This window comes from Impatiens glandulifera, chromosome 6 (genome assembly GCF_907164915.1).
Source record: "Impatiens glandulifera chromosome 6, dImpGla2.1, whole genome shotgun sequence".
Classification (NCBI taxonomy): Eukaryota; Viridiplantae; Streptophyta; class Magnoliopsida; order Ericales; family Balsaminaceae; genus Impatiens; species Impatiens glandulifera.
Genome location: NC_061867.1, coordinates 35,639,252 through 35,654,055, shown reverse-complemented (window position 1 = coordinate 35,654,055; position 14,804 = coordinate 35,639,252).

Below are 14,804 nucleotides of genomic sequence, written 5' to 3'. Positions count from 1 at the left end.
AATTCAGTGAAATCATTTCGGTTGTGGAAGAAGGGGTGACATAGGAGAGTTTGCTCCGAACATCCATAAACAACCTGTTGTATTCTTTACTTTTTTTCAGTCATCTTTCATTGGTTCAAAACTTCAAACTTAAACAAATAGTTCCGCACTTGAATCGTTTTAAGAGTTTGTGAAGGTTTGCGAATAATAGAAATAAATATTAATCCCTCACAGGATTTCTATCAAACTATTTATCAGAAGTTGCTAACAATAGTCAGACCCTAGTCTTTATTGGTTGCACCAATCATATCATGTAAAAACCTCTTGGTCTAGGGCTAGCTTTGGGTTAAGATCATCGGTCCTGGTCTTGAGAGCCTCAATCCTGGGTCTGGGATTCTCGGTCCTAGGTTTTGAAATCTTAGTCTTAGATCCAGAGCATCTTTGTCCCAAGTTTGGGTTTCTCGGTCGTGGGTCTTGGGAGTCTCGGTCCCAGGTCAGACCTCTTGGTCCAATGTATAAATTTTATCGGTCCTAGGAGGGAATCTTCAGTCAGATTTCTCGGTCTTAGCTCAAAACATTGGTCATAGGTCTCATTCATAACTTAAGAACACGGGTATTAGGCTAGTTCAAGAAGTCTAATGGCTTGAATCAATCAAATTACATTTATTCTATTTTGGTTGTTCTTCAGTCAACTCGTCGGAGTAAGCAATGACGAGGCCTAAGATTTTAGGTTGATCATTCTGGCTTTTAAATTAGTCAAAACCATCAACAAATGGATGAGTTCCAAAAAGTCAAAATCAATTTGTGTTCTTCATCCTTATCTTCGCGGTGTCGCGATGAAGAAGACAACTAGAGAAAAAAATGACGTGTTTCGTATGTTTTTGACAATCCATCAACGTTCTTTCTAGAAATGTTAGTGTCCTGGCTAACGAGCATCTCTTGATTCGCTGCAGCTCGGGCGCGCGCCTACTTCCGCTACAATGGTGTGCGTGGCCTCTTTCTAGAGCTGGATGAAAATTCCACGCTGATCCGATGGTCCTAGCGTGTTCTGCAACCGATTCTCTTGGTTTCGGTCACACATGATCACAATTTTATTTTAATTTTAAATTCTTAAGGGTTTATTTGAAATTAATTTTTCTTAAACCCTTTTGGCTTTAATTTTGATCTTTTTTAAATACACAAACATTAAAATAAATATGACAAATACTTCACCAATTTTTTAAAATTTTTTTCATAATAAAATAAATAATTCTTTTAGGTGAATTGGATACAAAATTCACTCTTAATTATTTTTTATTGTCCTTTAATTTTTCTAAAATTATTTTGAGATATTATGGGTACAACATTTACCCCCAAACATTTTTTTTATTTTGGCCTTAACCCTTAATTAATTTAATTAATTAACACATTAATTAGTCATAATTAATTGTTTTAAATAGGTTTTTGGGCATGTGTTTAATTATTTTGATCTTTTTTATTTAAAAATAATTAAAAATATTTATTTTATTATAATAAATTGAGATGAAGATTTTTAGTGGTTATAAAGTGCCCCTCTCGAATCGAGTTTGAATACAATAAACTTGATATTTTAAAATGCTAATTCGAGCTTGAAATCTAACACTAAATGACCTAATCCAATTTATAACGAGAGGGAAATCCTATCATTGGTGTTTTAATCTTGACAAGGATGATTTTTGGTGTAACCTTTTTTTACAGCACTTAACAAAACATCCGTAAAGTCCATGGGGTAAGGATAATCATAGGTATTGAAATATCAATTCCTATCTAGCATTAATATCAACAGATAATTCATGTTTTAGTCATGTATAAATGGCTAAAAAGGGTTAACATTGATAGATATTCAGAGAACATGAAAGTTTTTGTAATTTTCGATTTTCGATCTAAATGATCGAATTGCTTGGAATTGATTTGAACATACTCCTAATATTTCTAAAAACATGTTAGGAAGGTAAAAAATATTTTTATTAAATTTAAATATATATATTAGAAAATAATGAATTAAATATAATAAATGATAAATAATTAACTAATCGCCTCATGTATAGGCGGGACGGTGTAAAACCGCCTACCACCAAGGCGGCCACCTCGACCGTCATTTAGAACACTTCCTTTTTTTCTAAGACCTTATTCCCATTGCGATTTCTCAACTAGATTAGCGTTTACTAGTACCTATCTTTTATTTTGATTGTGATTTAGATGAGAATACTTTGAATTGATAATAATTCAAATGTGGTGTCATATTAGCGTCCTACATTAAAAAAAGATATAGTTTTTGGAGTGATGGATTATCTTTGCTGAATAAGCCAGACCAATGATTCCATTGCCTTTGGTTGGGAACAACAATACTAAATATTCATAATGGACAACATACAATAGTAAGACAAATTAGACTTTATTTTGCAGATAATGTTAGTAATTGTTGACATGTTGAGGATGAACTTGTTTTAGATTGGTAATATACTTATATAAAATTATATTTGATGTACTTTTGAAATGAATTTATCATCATTTTTGTCTTTTGGGTCATCTATAATGTATGCATTACTTTCACACTTATTATGCATTGCAAAATAACCAGGTTTCCTAATTCCATGGGATACATGATCGACCAAAAAACACAGTGTAATCTCAAATATGTTATAGAGTTTTGAGTGCTAGTTGATCATTTTTATGTTTTTTTAATTTATAATGTTATAATATTTTTATTAACTTGTTTCGAATGTTAATATGCGACTTTCACAAAATTGTGGATTAAAGAAAGTAATTTCTCATCATTTAAAAAGTAAACAGGTTTGTTTCACTATAAGGATACATATCACGTGCTCATCTGTGCAAAACGTGTTTGTAGACATATGTTGACGAATTTAGATATCGTGTTTTTTGGATATTGAGACAAAAAAGAAATGAATTCTTGGCAAAGAGGGGGAGGGGATGCCTTACCTGTCTGAATTTCATGTTTTCTAAATATGTATGGTAAATGAGCATATCAGTAAGGTACTAGAAGGAAGGAGGGAACACATTATTTCCACATTTCTATATTACAAAGTTAATGTTAGGAATATAATTGATTATAATTCAACACATATTAGTTCTATGTCCTTTTAATGCTCATCATTCATCTTTTTACATCTTTTAAGTTTTAGCATTGTAGTAAGAATTTCAATACTTCTTACAGTGGATGACCACGTACCTCCTCATCTTCTTTTCATAGTCTTTTCTCTCATCTAGTTCGATTGACTGTTCAATTTCAATCCAACAGTAAATCTCAATCAATAAACTCGTGTTTACTCACGTACACATATTCATAACATCAACATCGTTTATAATGTTCTTCGAGTTACATTTTACAGGATCACCTGGTTTCACATACGAGAAGAACATATTATTGTTGTCATACCCTAGGTCTTTAACCATTGCCTTAATTTCTTCGAAAGACAATCTATCAACTGTTGGAATCTATATAAATAATTATGCTTAACTTTTAAAGTGTCTGGATTGCCGGGTCGAGAGCTGTGGTTAATTTGGATATATATGTGAGAGTAAATGGATACTTGTGTCGGATTGTGGGTTGACCCGCCCATAAACTTAAAACGGTTATAAATAAAATTAAAAATGCTATAGGTATGGTTCAAACTTGCAACCTAACAAACCAAGTACAACCTTTTAACCAACTAGACTAATAACACTTTATATTTTAAATTCAACACCAAATTTGATGAACGTGGGACATTTTAACTAACTAATATATATATATATATAATGATTCTTAATTTTTAAAGTGTCCGAATTGCCAGGTCAAGAGTTGTGGTTAATTTAGATATATATGTGAAAGTAATGGATATATGGATCGGATTGTGGGTTGACCCGCCCATAAATATTTTTACCGTAATATTTTTTTCATAATTTTTTTATATTATTACTTGTGCAAATGCACAGGATATATGCTAGTTTTAAACGTATTCCATTAATTAAATGGAAATGAGAATTTGATTAAATAAATTAAATATAATTTAATCGAAATAAATATAAATTAATACCAAATTCAAATATGATTTTTTGATGAAATTTAATGCCAGTGGATAAGATCGAATACCAATGGTGAAGATCGAATGCGAAGAGTCTTGAAATGTCAAGAGTCTAGGAATGGTAGTCGTTGGATGATTTATCAGTTGTTGGATTGATAAATGAATTTATTGTGATGGTTTAATTTACAGCGATAAATATCCCCTTCATGTTGGAACTATTAAAATATCTCTTATCTATTTTCACTCATTCCATAATCTCTCTAGAATTAGAAATATTTTTTTTCTTAAGTGTTCTTCGAGTTTTTCACTCAATCAAGTGTTCTTCTAGTTCTTGACTCGTCGTATTTTCGTTGAAACCCAGTGATCGATTTAGGTTCTTTGACAAGTTTATTGTGTAGTGATTCCAGTATAGAATCAATACTAGATTCGTTGTACCATAGGAGACAGACATCTGCGATAAACTCCAGCACAAGGGGAGACGGTGAAACTTTTTTAAAAGAAATGTGCTAAGCACATCCCTCAAATCAACATTTTATTCGGTGATATCGTTCTTTGTAATATTATATTTAATTAATTAATTTGTAGCATCATTTATATATATATTTCTGTTATTTCAAGATAAGATTTCTACAATCTTAAAACATTTTCATGTGTTAAGTTATTTAGTAGCTTTTGCCATCGAAAATCTTTGACATTAATGTTTTAGAAATACGAATTGCGATGTTGCAAAAGCGATGATGACTCATTTCGACAAGTTGAAATTATTCATCTTAAAATGGAGAAGATCTACTAATTAAGATAAGTCTTTATTAACATTTTTTTGTGTTGTCCAAAGCTTTATTTATAAGCTAATTTATGTTGACATATATATATGTTCTCAAAGAAAGATTGTATATTTAATATATATACGTTATCTTGAAAATAAATTAGATAAATAATAATTTGTTTTCTTTTTTAATTAAAAGTTTGATAATTACTAAAATTATTATTAATAATAAATGTGAAAGGTAACTAAAAGGTTAGCTTATAAGTTTTAGAAAATTAATGGCTATATTTATTAATAGTAATTAAAATTAATTATAATTGAAACATATGGTTTCAGTTTTAAAATAATTAATTATAATATATACTTTCTTGAATTAATTAAGTGTTATAATTAATAAGAATGTGATAGGATGATTATTAAATAAAGATAGATGATTTATTTATTTATATATGTATATATATATATACATTGTTTTATATACTAATTTTTTTATTATGGTATTATAATATCATTTTTAAATGTGTATATATTTGTTTGTTGACAGAGTTGAGTCAATGAAAATAATAAATTTTCTAATTAAAGGAAATAGAAGGTCGTAATAGGGATAAAGTTAGAACAAGAAGTTGAAGAGTTTGTAGATTGAATTTGAAGAGCCAAAAAAAAGACTCTTAATTATGCGGTCTATATGGTTCTAGATCTCAATAATAAGATCTTGTTTGATTTGGTCTCACAAAAAAATCTTAATTGATTTGAGAAATGATGTGACATATGTGCTAACATCATCGAATGCAAACGTGCAACCAAAAATAAATGTTCAATCGGTTTCGGCTAAAGATGCTTGAAACATTATGATTTTTTTTTTTAGAAATCATGTGACATAATGATGAATATTTATTTGATTAAATATTCTAATTTCTTTTATAGAAATAATATGTTGAAATGAATATTTTAATTAATTCAACATTATAATTTATTATATAGAGATTGTGTGAAGAAATGTTTATATATGAACAAACATTCGAATCTTTTATATAGAAATTATATATGAATGATTTAGTCAATTAAATATTCACAATAGTAATTATCTTATTAATTTAATGATAAGTATAAAACAATAATTGTGTGGTAATCTCTTGATTAAAAATAAAAAATTTAGATTTAATTTACATAGATGTGTATTTTAAAAGGTACCAACATGAATGTGGGGAAAAATGTTTTGATTGATAAAAACATAAAATATTATTGTGTATATTATTATAAATAAAAGGATTATATATTGTTAAAACAATATGTTTTCTACAAAAGATAAAGTTGTACAACTTAACATGAGAGAATATCTTCAAAATATATTTTATAAAATAAATTAATAAAGAAATTTGGCTTGTAAGTTTTGTATGACTTATAACAATGTTTCAATGATATGAAAATTTTGATCATATTTTGATTTTAACTAAAAAGTCAATAAATGTGACAATTATGTATATCATGAAAACAATGAAAGTGGTTATTTCATTACGTGTCTTTATACGATATTTTTATCATTGGAAATTACGATAAAAATGATTAAATCCTCTAAGGATGAGAGTTGCACTAAATGAGATATCATGTTCTTATCAAATGATAAAGTGATATGAAAGACTTTACGTCTACAAGTGAATATGTTTACACTTGAAATTGCAAATATATGGGTGGAAATCTTCTAACGATTTTATTTTTATGAAATAGGTAATTATTTTGTTGGGTCAAATTATTTTGACCATGTGTTGAAATAGTTTGACTATTGGAATTTTGATGATTAAAGGATGAATGGATTATATATATGTCTAACTGTTCTTGATGCAGGTGTATCGAAATCAGATTTTATTAGACTTGGATTTAATGAGGCTCATTAGACTGATTTGGTATTAGATGTATGATATTAGACGTGCAGTCTAATAGATCGGTAATTAGACGTGCAGTCTAATGGAACTCGTAATTAGACGTGCAGTCTAACTCATGGAGTTAGACGTGCAGTCTAACTCATGGAGTTAGACGTGCAGTCTAATGAAACTCATAATTAGACGTGCAGTCTAACTCATTGAGTTAGACGTGTAGTCTAATGGAAATCGTAATTAGACGTGCAATCTAACTCGTGGAGTTAGACGTGCGGTCTAATGGATTCGGAATTAGACGTGCAGTCTAATGGAACTCGGAATTAGACGTGCAGTCTAACTCGTGAAGTTAAACGTGCAGTCTAATGAATTCGGAATTTGACGTGCAGTCTAATGAAACTCGTAATTAGACGTGCAGTCTTACTCGTGGAGTTAGACGTACAGTCTAATGGATTCGGAATTAGACGTGCAGTCTAATGGAACTCGTAATTAGACGTGCAGTCTAAGTTGTGGAGTTAGACGTGCAGTCTAATGGATTCAGAATTATACGTGTAGTATAATGGAACTCGTAATTAGACGTTAAGTCTAACTGGTGGAGTTAGACGTGTAGTCTAATGGATTGTGAAAGTTAGACGTACAGTCTAACTCCTTCAGACAAGTCTGAAGTAGAACCGTAATTAGACGTGCAGTCTAATGGAAAGAGAAAGTTAGACGTGCAGTCTAACTGGTGAAAGTTAGACGTGCAGTCTAACTCCTTCAGATTAGTCTGATGTGATTGCAATTAGACGTAAGTCCAATCCCATTAGACCAAGTGGTCTAATGGATTCTGTTATTAGACGGGGACGTTTGATTTCATTAGGCGAGGTCGTCTAATTGAAATACGTCTAATGCTTTGCTTAAGTAGTTGCTTGAAGCTAGCACCCGCCTATCCACGTGCTATGGCTGTACGCTACTCCTGCTCCACGTTATAGTGAAGATCAGTACGACAACCCGATGCATCCGATTAACTAATGACACATAAGCGAATATCCTTCCCACTACTTGTTTTGCAGGTAAATCTCTAAAGAATATTCGGCGCACTACTTGTTGTATACGGCCACGATCCTTGTATTTAGAGTCTGATGTGTACTATGGAGGCATTCCAATAGAAGAGTGCCACGTATCATTCTGAAGATTTGACTTTTGATACCTGTGCATAATTAAAGATTCATAAGGACAACGGACAATCTCTCGATCATCTTGTTTACTGAAATTACTGAGAAATTAAGCTTTTGAATATTCATACTGTGAGTTGCTTTCCTGATTGTACTGTGTGTTAATCAAGAGAGAGTTAGAATCAAAGCATCCTTTAGTTGAGTGATATTCTTCATCTTGTAAGTTGAACAGAGTGTGTTCTGTTCAACATAGAGCTAAGTGTGTGCAAATTGTATTTGATTCAAATCATATTATAGTGAATCCTTTCGGTGGTTGAAAGAAGGGGTGACGTATGAGAGTTTTCTCCGAACATCCATAAACAAACTGTTATGTTGTTCTTTTCTGTCATCTTCTCATTTTCATCTTAAGCTTCAAACCTAAGTAAACATTTCTGCACTTGATTCTGTTTCAAGTGTTTACAAGGGTTTGCGTAGAATAGAAAGTGAATTAAATCCCTAACAAGATTTCTTTCAAACCGTTTTTCATAAGTCTTCATCAATCGCCTAATCCCCGTCTCTATTGATTAAGCCGATCCTATAAATTGGTATCAGAGCTCTGTTTCTATTCTTATGCCTTTCCTGAAAAATGACAACCATAACCAAAGATGCTAGTGAAACCTCTATTCCAACTTTCTCCCGAGAGAACTACATTGTATGGAAGAAGAGAGTTCGTGCTCATCTCTCTTCTCTTCATGATGATATATGTAGTGTCATCATAGAGGGTCCTATCAAGATTGATAATGAGAAAGCTGACTGGACCAATGAAGAAAAGAGGCAGAACAACCTCAACAATATGGCTCTTGATGTTTTGTACAGATCTCTCGATGACAGCATGTTCAACTACATTATCGAGTGTGATACTGCTAAAGAGGTCTGGGACAGACTAACCCAACTGTATGAGGGCAACGAGCAAACCAAGAAAAACAAGATTATGGTTGTCACTCAACAGTTTGACAGTTTCAAGATGCGGCCTGGTGAAACAATGAACGAGTTCGACACCAGATTCAGCTAGAATGTCTCCTCCTTATCCATCCTAGGCAAGACTTATAGCAACAGGGAGCTTGCTATTAAGGTCATGCGTGCTCTTCCAAGGGAATGGGACATAAAGACGATGGCTATGAGGGAGTCCAAAGATCTCAACAAGATCTCCCTCTTCGATCTGTTTTCTAATCTCAAGGCCTAGTTCGAGCTGAACTGTAGGATTGAAAAAGATAAATCCACATCCATTATCATTGCCAAAGCCCTAGTGACTGCTGAAGAGCTACCTGTAGCTACTGATGTGAAGATGGCAGCACAGCAACTGAGCAGCGACGCCATGTTTCTCTTCGTGAAGATGTTTTACGACTTCATGAAGAAGAGCAACACTAACTCAAGCTCTTCAAATTCTAATGATAATAAGAAATCAAAGGCTAATGTTATGTGTTTTAACTGTGGTATTCTAGGTCATTATCAATCGGAATGTCGGAAGCCAAAACGTGAAGATACGAAGGATGATGGAAAATGCTCTTATTGCAGGTGACGGGAAGAACCGAAGAAGCATCCGTGACTCCTACTTCTCATCAAGTGATAGTGATGACGAAGAAGTGGCCTGCTTCATTGCAAGAGAAGATGAAGAACAGACTCATGAAATTGAAGTATTTGACTTCTCTTTTGAAAGATTTTCAAGGGAACAACTGGTAGCTGCACTAAATGACATGGTCATTGAGTACAAAAAGCTAGCAGAATCTCTAAATGAAACTAAATCTTCACCTGTTGTATCTCAACCAGTCTTACCTCTAACTCTTGAATTAAATGTTTTTGAAAAGAAAGTTAAAGAGATCTCATCTGAGAATGAGATGCTCAAAGAATAGATTCAAACGATTTCAGATGAAAACAAGAGGTTAAACTATGTTGTCAGTGCATGGACAAGATCTGGAGAAGCTGTCAAATATCATATCAGCATGTTAAGACCTGTTGGATCTAGATCTGGTCTAGGATTTGATGGCAATGACCCTAACCTGTCCTGCAAAACGTCAAACTCAGGAAATGACAAGCTTAAGCCAATAAGCATTGTTAAAGGGAGTTTGACTGATAACGAATCCGATCCCATTCGTGAAGAAATAGCTACTAAGAATGAAATTATTTATGTTCTGCCAACTGTTAGTTGGATGAAGAATAAATTAGAAGCATCTAGCAAGTCTGGCAATCTAAAACCCGACTCAAAGTCAAGGAGTTTTAAAAGAAAGTCTTTTTCAAAAGCTAAGGGATCAGTGGCTAGCAGAAAGTCGTCTGCTAAGTGAAAATCATACGCATTAATCACAACGCAACATGGGAAATTCATTAGAATATGTCAAATATGGATTCCTAAGAGACTAATTGATCGAGGAACCAATTGAATATGGGTACCAAGTTTGTAAATAGTTTGTTATGTAGGTGATGCAAGAGGATTGCAGGAAACAAGCATGTAGAATACTCTTTTGAGTATACAATTCAGAAGATCAACAATGGTTGCTGCCACTCCAGAAGAATAAATGTTTTTCTATGTTTTCATATTAATATATTTTTGGGTCCGAAGGATCTCAAAACATTTAGTTATTCATTTTTGTAATTGTACAAAATGAGAGGGAAAAAATTACTCTGAAAGTAAAGATACTCTCAAGATTAATGACCTTAATTGGTCTGTTAGACAAGGGTGTCTAAAGGAAATGGTCTGTACTTAGACGTATTTTTGCTCACAATCTATACATCTAAGTCTATATGTCATGGTTTAAAACCAACTCGGTTAGACGTACACGTCTAATAGACGTTAGACGTTTTTACGTCATGAGCAAGAGGATGCTCACGTCTAACCGAACACACGTCTAACACGTGATGTTTATGTGGAATTAGACGTAAACGTCTAATAGACATTAGACGTATTTTTTTACAACACGTAATTAGACGTATGCGTCTAATGGACCCACACGTCTAATAAACGTTTAGTTTTATTGACTAGTGCAGTAAGAAAAACGTCTAACTACGTGCCTTTTAGACTAATCAAGGACAGATGTCCACGTGAGGAAATATCTGATTTTCCCGCTCAATCATTAAAACAGTCATCTCATAATAACATGAAGACACGTGTCTTTCAAGTTAAAAGAGAATGATTGATATACCCTCATTATAATGATGACTCTTTGGAAAGGACGTCTAATTTTTAATGATGGGCCATACCCCTAGGAAAAACGACAGTTATCTTGCATAACTTCTCATGATCTATATAAGGACATTTTGCATGAAATTGAAAGCTTTTTATCTCTCAAGAATTGTAAGAACCCTAGATTTCTTTGCCTTTCTCTCTCAAAAATCTGTGTTAATCTTGTGTCTGTTCATATTCCACTAAAAATGGTGAACAAGAGAATCACGTTAGGTCATTGTACTTTGCAGGTGGATTTTCCATCAATCTACACTTTCGATCAGCCGGAAGTGGTAGATATGTTCAGAACCCTCGAGTATTTCGGTCTCGGAAAATATCTTGGCGGTCCTTTCTTCTTCTACGAGAAGGATGTTTGAGAGTTCTTTAAATCTGCAACAATGGCGGAGGATCTCATCTTTGCAATTGTAAACGGGATGGAAATATCATTCGACGAAGCCTTGTACGCGGAGTTCTTCGAACTTCCGTCGGAGGTTCATACTTTCAACAGGGATCTGTCATCAGAAGTAAGGGAAGAGATGAAGAAGGTTTTATCTACCGATGGTTCGGCGATTCATATAAATGGAAGTAAGAAAGTCCTTAAACCACAGTTTATTTTGATAAATGATGTGGTGGTAAAAGTGCTTCAGGGGAAGGCTGGTTCATTCAACCTCTATAGTCAAGATCGATTTGATTATATGTGTTCCATTTCAAAGGGAATCTAGGTAAACTGGGCTTTAACATTATTTCAGAATCTCTGTTTCTCCATCAATCAAGAGAATAAGGAAAGTATAATGTTCGCTGCTCAACTAAGTCGTTTGTTGGAGCATTTGGGGGTTCCAATGGGTGAACCTCAACCGATCAACTCAAATAGGGTGTATACTGCGTTCATAGTCGCCAACACTCTGGTTAGAATGAAGAATCTTAAAGAATCACCTTCTAGTGTACTATGGAGGCGTTCCAATAGAAGAGTGCCACGTATCATTCTGAAGATTCGACCGTTGATACCTGTGCATATTTAAAGTTTCCTAAGGACAACGGTCAATCTCTCGATCATCTTATTTACTGAAATTACTGAGAAATCAAGCTTTTGAATATTCATACTGTGAGTTGCTTTCCTAATTGTACTGTGTGTTAATCAAGAGAGAGTTAGAATCAAAGCATCCTTTAGCTGAGTGATATTCTTCATCTTGTAAGTTGAACAGAGTGTGTTCTGTTCATCAGAGAGTTAAGTGTGTGAAAACTGTATTTGATTCAAGTCATATTATAGTGAATTCTTCCGGTGGTTGGAAGAAGGAGTGACGTAGGAGAGTTTGCTCCGAACATCCATAAACAAACTGATGTGTTGTTCTTTTCTGTCATCTTCTCATTTTTCATCTTAAACTTCAAATCTAAGTAAATATTTCCGCACTTGATTCTGTTTCAAGCGTTTACAAGGGTTTGCGTAGAATAGAAAGTGAATTAAATCCCTAACAAGATTTCTTTCAAACTGTTTTTCATAAACCTTCATCAATCGCCTAACCCCGTCTTTATTGATTAAGCCAATCCTATCATATTTACACGAAGGCATAATAGTTCAAAGATATTTTGTCTACTAGGTAACCAAGTAAAAATATTTTTCACAAAATAATGTTTAAATAATAAGTATGTATGAATGACTATGCTTATTAAAATATATTCCAAGATTGTCTAAAAAAAATTTAATTGTTGTGATAGTAATATGAAATTGGACAAGTTTAAAGTAATTTACAAATCTAGACATACACGTCTTACACATAATGTCATTAAACTATACTCACTAATAGAGTTATCACATTTGACTATGTTAGTCAAAAATAACATTGTGGATCCACTAACCAAAATATTGATTAAAGAGTTAGTTTGAAAGTCTTTTAAAGACACAAGTCTACTATAAATTGGTACGAAGGAAAACCCTACCTATGTAGACTGGAGATCCCAAGAACTAAGTTCAATGGGACAACCTAATTGTACTAACTTGAAAGATTATTGGTGAGGATTACAACTTTAAAATAGTATTGGATTTTTGTAAGTTGCTGTATTTTGTTATCAATGTTACTAAATTATTTGTTAGTTACATATTTTAATTCTCTTTTAATTAGAAGGAGCATTGTTTTAAAAAGTCTTTTATTATCTATATTCTAATTTTTATTTATTAATAAAATTTATATAATTACTTTAAAATTTGAACAATATGTCAATAAAATTAAATCCCTTTTAGAATCCCATTATAGATGAATATAAACACAAAGATACTTAGTAAAATATAATTATTTACCCAAAAAGGAATATGAACTTTTACCACGAGTGCAATACATAGATATAAACACAATTTTATGTCTTATCAAATGAAATTAGAGGATTTTATAATGAAATTAAGATTTTTAAATATATTATGTACTTATAAAATAAATATTTTATAATTAAATTTGTTAATTATTGAGGTAAAATTTAAATATATATATATATATTATTTGTTAATAAAATAAATAATATATAATAAAATTTATTAATTATTGAGTTAAGATTTAAATTTATTTATAAAATAAAATAACATATAATCAAATGGTTAATTAAGTGAAGACTAAGGTGTTTTGGATAAATCAATTACATTTTGAAATAATTGTGAGATAAGAGAAGGATAATTTAAATGAATAAGACCCTTAGCTTATCCTGGCTTGCCTTCCCTTCCCTTCCAAGTTCCATTCCATTCCAATCCATGACCCTGATGAGATCTCTCTATTTTTGTGTCCTCCATATATCACTGTTTAGTCTCTCATCTCATCTCATCTCAACTCAACTCAACTCAACTCAACTCAACTCAACTCAACTCAACTCAACTCAACTCAACTCTTTAGTATAATCTTGTTGGGTAAATTTTGGGTTATATTCAAGAGCTGTTTGTTTGTTAGCGGCCATGGTATCCATTGATAGATAAATGTGAGCAATGTTAGAGTTTTGCAAATTCTTTGACAAGAGATCAGAGGCATGCAGGCATGAGTTTTTGCCAATCAATTATTAGTCCAAATAACAAACAAATAACAAATGTGTTCATCTACCCTCCATTTGTGCATCCTTCAAATATTGATATGCTACGTACCCTCATTGTGCATCCTTCAAATATTGATATGCTACGTACCCTCATTGTGCATAGCATTCCATTATTGACTATTCTTTGGTTTCCAGATGAACTTTCTTTCTGTCTGTGAAATCCATCAATAGATATGACCTTCATTTTGATTGAAGTTTAGCATTCAACTTTATTTTTCTATCATCTCACAGGAGGACATATCACAGGTTTGGGGTTAAATTATTTGAACGGAGGCTGATTTGTCCAAGCATTTGAATATGAAAAGTTACCCCTGTTGTTAATGAAATAATTTTAGGGTTTACACTATCTTCCTTCCATGATTAACTAATTCCAGCACCTGATGATGATGATATCTTCCATGATTAACTAATTCCAGCACCTGATAATGATATCTATTTTTGTGTCATCCTCACAAGTCGGCCCTCATTTCCTTGTCCTTTACTACCCTATCACAGTTTTTTTTTCTCAACACTTTGGTGTGCTTGTTTGATTAATTTGGGGTTATTTCTAGTAGTATAATCTTGTTTGGGTAAATATTTATATAGATTGTTTGTGGTATAATAATTGTGTTGATCATTTTATTTAATTATATTTAACCATATTCCAAAACAGGTCCTTGCCTTGAGTTATCTGATGTTTATATCCCACATTGCCCAGGTAACCAAAGTTTCTTAAGTATATATTAAGAA